Source organism: Mus musculus, chromosome X (genome assembly GCF_000001635.26).
Source record: "Mus musculus strain C57BL/6J chromosome X, GRCm38.p6 C57BL/6J".
Lineage (NCBI taxonomy): Eukaryota > Metazoa > Chordata > Mammalia > Rodentia > Muridae > Mus > Mus musculus.
In genome coordinates, this window is record NC_000086.7 from 67339808 (window position 1) to 67347705 (window position 7898).

Consider the following 7898-nt stretch of genomic DNA (forward strand, 5'->3'; position numbering starts at 1 on the left):
GATCCATGGTCTCACTAACCACTGGTTGTTTTCTTGGCTTACAGATATGGTATTCTTTCTCTTTATTAGACCTTTAAGTTCAACTGACAGCCATTGGTTACCACCAGAGTATGAGCACCACTACTGCAAATTTAGGGATATCTTTCCATGCTGATCATTATTGTGGTTCATAGATAGCATAGCTAGGTAGGACTGTTGTTTGATTCCCTCCCTTGGTAGTTTGCCTATCATCTTCTGATACTATGAAAACTAGTTCTCAAAGAGGAGGCTTTCAGGTCAGATCACCTCAGGTACTCCTAGTTTTGTGTGGTGTCTTCTACAATATTGACTTAGGACAACCTCTGAGAGGTAACCAAGGGCAACAGTGATAGACTATATATTTTGAGAGTCTCTTAGATTCCTCTGACAGAGAAATAGAGGATTCCCATGCTTAACACTGGGGTTTTTGTTAAGGAGTCTTTCACATTTGTGGGACATTTTAATATTTTTCTGAGAAATGCAGAAAAATAAGATTATTATGGAATTTGATTAATGAATAAATTGATCATGATTTCTAAGAATTCCTGCTTAATAAATACATTTCTGTTTTCAACCAAAACTTTCTCTGGATTATTTATAATACAATATTCTACTCTCCCATTTGACTCCATGTAGATACTAAGTGATTAGTAAAACCATCCATAATGTGGCTATAATCTAAAAAAAGTGTCCAGAAGAATTTTTAAGAAAACATTTTTCTTGACAATTCCATTTACCAAGTAAACCTTTTCTATTGGTTTATAAAATGTGGTATCAATAAGGAGATAATTATGATTACTATAAATTGGAATATCAAAAGACATCCGTGTGGATTATTAAAGCTGTACTCTATCCACTCTATCTCTGTAGTTTCTTGACTTCCCAGGGAGATACTGACAACAGACAGGTTTAAAATTCATACTATAGTGTTTGTATTAAGATAGAGTGTGTTCAATGTTTTCATATAACATCTCAAGGTATTTCTTTTCTTGATATGTAGGTAAACCAAAAATTTTGGTGCTATATTCAGATTTGAAGCACTTTTGATTGTAAATCACATTATACTTTCTCAACTATTTTTTTCAATCGTTTGTATTTTAGAGTTACAAATATACTTTTAAGAAGCCTGCTTTAGTTTTTAGTGGCTTCCTTTTGTTCCATGAGACCTTCAGATTTATCTCATTTTTGTACAGTCATTATTAAGTTCTTTTGAAATGGTTATAAAAGTGTTGGATACCTGTAATTAGGATCCTGTTTTAATACAGATTTTGTATTCATTTAAATTCTCAATTGCTGAAAAGATTTTGACAAATGTATGGGCTATAGTTTTTATTTTGAATATATAAGGGGCTAGTATTCATGCCCTTGAACTTTTTATGAATTTTATGCCTTGGCTTCCTCAAAGTAATAAATGCATAGTTTTTGCACAGATACAATATCCACCAAACAAAGATTTGACATGAGAAGCCCTGTGAAAAACTGATCAGTAGAAAAAATGAGGCTGATGGCACTCGTGACTAAAACAATCATTCATTATGTATGAAAATGTTTCCCCAAAGTTTAAACATCTCACATCCAGGAACTGGTTTGAGGAATGACATTATCCTCATCCACGCCATTTATCTTCCCTGGAATATTTCCTCTTCTAGACATAAAATGAATAATCACAAGGGCATGAAGAAAAATTACAGTGTTTAAGTTATTAAAGAAGAACACTAAGGGTAAGTCTAAACATATTATTAAATGATTCTTAAAGCTGATTTCTTATTCCTTGGAAACAATATAAACTCAGCATTTGAGAGATCTAATAAAATGGAAAAAAAGCTTTAAAAGATTTGGACTCAATGCAAAATTTGATTGCTGGATATTGTCAAAGGCATTCCCAAGTGAGAGGCACAAGGAACCATAGTAAAGCAAGATGTTGCCAATTTTAGGACTTGGATTTATAATAGTAAGGAAGTCACAATTACATTTTAATAGAACTACAAGATTATTGCATGATGGCTCCCCAAAGGTGTTACTGAATCAAGCATTTGATAAGTCAAAGCCAAGTTTATTCCTACTGAAACAGACATTACTATTACTATTGAGTTTGTTACATTTTGAGTAAGGACAATATAACCAATAAATTCCTAGTGGGCTTCAGCACTAAATACTTGACATTGTTAATATTTGCATTTCTTAGTACTATGATTAAGTGCCCAAATAAAGCTAATCAAGGAAAGACTTATTTGGCTCCCACTCTGAAAGTACATTCTACCACAGTGGGGAAAGCATGGAGACATAAGAAGCTCTAGCTGTGGCTGTGGGAGCATGAGGCTGCAGACTGGATTGCAGCCTCAGGTTACAGAAAGAGAGATGAATGTTTGTTGTGAGCAGGTTTCTTCATTTTATCTATTTTTATTTACTCTACAAACTAATTCAATGAAATGGCACTATCTACAATCAGAGGAAACATACTCATGTATACAGTCAAAAATATATTACTTGGGTGATTCTAAATTTAACCACATTAAAGGAATCATGATGGAATATTGGGGATGGTGAACATAGAAAACATTTTCATTTTCATATTACCTTTAGATCTTGTGGGTTTCTCTATATTTATTGTATTAATTAGAAATAAATAGTTATTTAAAATAGTGGGATCCAATTTGAAATATTAAAAATTTTTATCATTTAAATTTTGAAGAAAAACTTAGCAATACCACCTGAAGTAGTGTATTTTCTAGCCAAAAATTTTAAAAGTCTGTAGAAATTTTCTAAACTAAACAAAGGAACTGAATCTGTATTCACTTAAGAAAATTCACTAATCTCCTCGAGCCCCGGGCTACCTTGCCAGCAGAGTCTTGCCCAACACCCGCAAGGGCCCACACGGGACCCCCCACGGGATCCTAAGACCTCTGGTGAGTGGAACACAGCGCCTGCCCCAATCCAATCGCGCAGAACCTGAGACTGCAGTACATAGGGAAGCAGGCTACCCGGGCCTGATCTGGGGCACAAGTCCCTTCTGCTCCACTCGAGCCCGGGCTACCTTGCCAGCAGAGTCTTGCCCAACACCTGCAAGGGCCCACACGGGACCCCTCACGGGATCCTAAGACCTCTGGTGAGTGGAACACAGCGCCTGGCCCAATCCAATCGCCCGGAACCTGAGACTGCGGTACATAGGGAAGCAGGCTACCCGGGCCTGATCTGGGGCACAAGTCCTTTCCGCTTGACTCGAGCCCCAGGCTACCTTGCCAGCAGAGTCTTGCCCAACACCCGCAAGGGCCCACACAGGACTCCCCACGGGATCCTAAGACCTCTGGTGAGTGGAACATAGCGCCTGCCCCAATCCAATCGCGAGGAACCTGAGACTGCTGTACATAGGGAAGCAGGCTACTCGGGCTTAATCTGGGGCACAAACCCCTTCCGCTCCACTCGAGCCCCGGGCTACCTTGCCAGCGGAGTCGCCTGACACCCGCAAGGGCCCACACAGGATTCCACAGGAGATCCTAAGACCTCTAGTGAGTGGAACACAACTTCTGCCAGGAGTCTGGTTCGAACACCAGATATCTGGGTACCTGCCCTGCAAGAAGAGAGCTTGCCTGCAGAGAATACTCTGCCCACTGAAACTAAGGAGAGTTCTACCCTCCAGGTCTGCTTATAGAGGCTAACAGAGTCACCTGAAGAACAAGCTCTTAACAGTGACAACTAAAACAGCTAGCTTCAGAGATTACCAGATGGCGAAAGGCAAACGTAAGAATCCTACTAACAAAAATCAAGACCACTCAGCATCATCAGAACGCAGCACTCCCACCCCACCTAGTCCTGGGCACCCCAACACAACCGAAAATCTAGACCCAGATTTAAAAACATTTCTCATGATGATGATAGAGGACATCAAGAAGGACTTTCATAAGTCACTTAAAGAATTACAGGAGAGCACTGCTAAAGAGTTACAAGCCCTTAAAGAAAAGCAGGAAAGCACAGCCAAACAGGTAGAAATCATTAAAGAAAAACAGGAAAACACATCCAAACAGGTGATGGAAATGAACAAAACCAAACTAGAACTAAAAGGGGAAGTAGACACAATAAAGAAAACCCAAAGCGAGGCAACGCTGGAGATAAAAACCCTAGGAAAGAGATCTGGAACCATAGATGCGAGCATCAGCAACAGAATACAAGAAATGGAAGAGAGAATCACAGGTGCAGAAGATTCCATAGAGAACATCGACACAACAGTCAAAGAAAATACAAAATGCAAAAGGACCCTAACTCAAAACATCCAGGTAATCCAGGACACAATGAGAAGACCAAACCTACGGATAATAGGAATTGATGAGAATGAAGATTTTCAACTTAAAGGGCCAGCTAATATCTTCAACAAAATAATAGAAGAAAACTTCCCAAACAAAAAAAAAAAAAGAGATGCCCATGATCATACAAGAAGCCTACAGAACTCCAAATAGACTGGACCAGAAAAGAAATTCCTCCCGAAACATAATAATCAGAACAACAAATGCACTAAATAAAGATAGAATATTAAAAGCAGTAAGGGAGAAAGGTCAAGTAACATATAAAGGAAGGCCTATCAGAATTACACCAGACTTTTCACCAGAAACTATGAAAGCCAGAAGAACCTGAACAGATGTTATACAGACACTAAGAGAACACAAATGCCAGCCCAGGCTACTATACCCGGCCAAACTCTCAATTACCATAGATGGAGAAACCAAAGTATTCCACGACAAAAACAAATTCACACAATATCTTTCCACGAATCCAGCCCTTCAAAGGATAATAACAGAAAAGAAGCAATACAAGGACGGAAATCACGCCCTAGAACAACCAAGAAAGTAATCATTCAACAAACCAAAAAGAAGACAGCCACAAGAACAGAATGCCAACTCTAACAACAAAAATAAAAGGAAGCAACAATTACTTTTCCTTAATATCTCTTAATATCAATGGACTCAATTCCCCAATAAAAAGACATAGACTAACAGACTGGCTACACAAACAGGACCCAACATTCTGCTGCTTACAGGAAACCCATCTCAGGAAAAAAGACAGACACTACCTCAGAGTGAAAGGCTGGAAAACAATTTTCCAAGCAAATGGACTGAAGAAATAAGCTGGAGTAGCCATTTTAATATCGGATAAAATCGACTTCCAACCCAAAGTTATCAAAAAAGACAAGGAGGGACACTTCATACTCATCAAAGGTAAAATCCTCCAAGAGGAACTCTCAATTCTGAATATCTACGCACCAAATGCAAGGGCAGCCACATTCATTAGAGACACTTTAGTAAAGCTCAAAGCATACATTGCACCTCACACAATAATAGTGGGAGACTTCAACACACCACTTTCTTCAAAGGACAGATCGTGGAAACAGAAACGAAACAGGGACACAGTGAAACTAACAGAAGTTATGAAACAAATGGACCTGACAGATATCTACAGAACATTTTATCCTAAAACAAAAGTATATACCTTCTTCTCAGCACCTCACGGGACCTTCTCCAAAATTGACCATATAATTGGTCACAAAACAGGCCTCAATAGATACAAAAATATTGAAATTGTCCCATGTATCCTATCAGACCACCATGGCCTAAGACTGATCTTCAATAACAACATAAATAATGGAAAGCCAACATTCACGTGGAAACTGAATAACACTCTTCTCAATGATACGTTGGTCAAGGAAGGAATAAAGAAAGGAATTAAAGACTTTTTAGAGTTTAATGAAAATGAAGCCACAAAGTACCCAAACCTATGGGACACAATGAAAGCATTTCTAAGAGGGAAACTCATAGCTCTGAGTGCCTCCAAGAAGAAACGGGAGACAGCACATACTAGCAGCTTGACAACACATCTAAAAGCCCTAGAAAAAAAGGAAGCAAATTCACCCAAGAGGAGTAGACGGCAGGAAATAATCAAACTCAGGTGTGAAATCAACCAAGTGGAAACAAGAAGAACTATTCAAAGAATTAACCAAACGAGGAGTTGGTTCTTTGAGAAAATCAACAAGATAGATAAACCCTTAGCTAGACTCACTAAAGGGCACAGGGACAAAATCCTAATTAACAAAATCAGAAATGAAAAGGTAGACATAACAACAGATCCTGAAGAAATCCAAAACACCATCAGATCCTTCTACAAAAGGCTATACTCAACAAAACTGGAAAACCTGGATGAAATGGACAAATTTCTGGACAGATACAAGGTACCAAAGTTGAATCAGGATCGAGTTGACCATCTAAACAGTCCCATATCACCTAAAGAAATAGAAGCAGTTATTAATAGTCTCCCAACCAAAAAAAGCCCAGGACCAGATGGGTTTAGTGCAGAGTTCTATCAGACCTTCAAAGAAGATCTAATTCCAGTTCTGCACAAACTATTTCACAAAATAGAAGTAGAAGGTACTCTACCCAACTCATTTTATGAAGCCACTATTACTCTGATACCTAAACCACAGAAAGACCCAACAAAGATAGAGAACTTCAGACCAATTTCTCTTATGAATATCGATGCAAAAATCCTCAATAAAATTCTCGCTAACCGAATCCAAGAACACATTAAAGCAATCATCCATCCTGACCAAGTAGGTTTTATTCCAGGGATGCAGGGATGGTTTAATATACGAAAATCCATCAATGTAATCCAGTATATAAACAAACTCAAAGACAAAAACCACATGATCATCTCGTTAGATGCAGAAAAAGCATTTGACAAGATCCAACACCCATTCATGTTAAAAGTGTTGGAAAGATCAGGAATTCAAGGCCCATACCTAAACATGATAAAAGCAATCTACAGCAAACAAGTAGCCAACATCAAAGTAAATGGAGAGAAGCTGGAAGCAATCCCACTAAAATCAGGGACTAGACAAGGCTGCCCACTTTCTCCCTACCTTTTCAACATAGTACTTGAAGTATTAGCCAGAGCAATTCGACAACAAAAGGAGATCAAGGGGATACAAATTGGAAAAGAGGAAGTCAAAATATCACTTTTTGCAGATGATATGATAGTATATATAAGTGACCCTAAAAATTCTACCAGAGAACTCCTAAACCTGATAAACAGCTTCGGTGAAGTAGCTGGATATAAAATAAACTCAAACAAGTCAATGGCCTTTCTCTATACAAAGAATAAACAGGCTGAGAAAGAAATTAGGGAAACAACACCCTTCTCAATAGTCACAAATAATATAAAATATCTTGGCGTGACTCTAACTAAGGAAGTGAAAGATCTGTATGATAAAAACTTCAAATCTCTGAAGAAAGAAATTAAGGAAGATCTCAGAAGATGGAAATATCTCCCATGCTCATGGATTGGCAGGATCAACATTGTAAAAATGGCTATCTTGCCAAAAGCAATCTACAGATTCAATGCAATCCCCATCAAAATTCCAACTCAATTCTTCAACGAATTGGAAGGAGCAATTTGCAAATTTGTCTGGAATAACAAAAAACCTAGGATAGCAAAAAGTCTTCTCAAGGATAAAAGAACTTCTGGCGGAATCACCATGCCAGACCTAAAGCTTTACTACAGAGCAATTGTGATAAAAACTGCATGGTACTGGTATAGAGACAGACAAGTAGACCAATGGAATAGAATTGAAGACCCAGAAATGAACCCACACACCTATGGTCACTTGATCTTTGACAAGGGAGCTAAAACCATCCAGTGGAAGAAAGACAGCATTTTCAACAATTGGTGTTAGCACAACTGGTTGTTATCGTGTAGAAGAATGCGAATCGATCCATACTTATCTCCTTGTACTAAGGTCAAATCTAAGTGGATCAAGGAACTTCACATAAAACCAGAGACACTGAAACTTATAGAGGAGAAAGTGGGGAAAAGCCTTGAAGATATGGGCACAGGGGAAA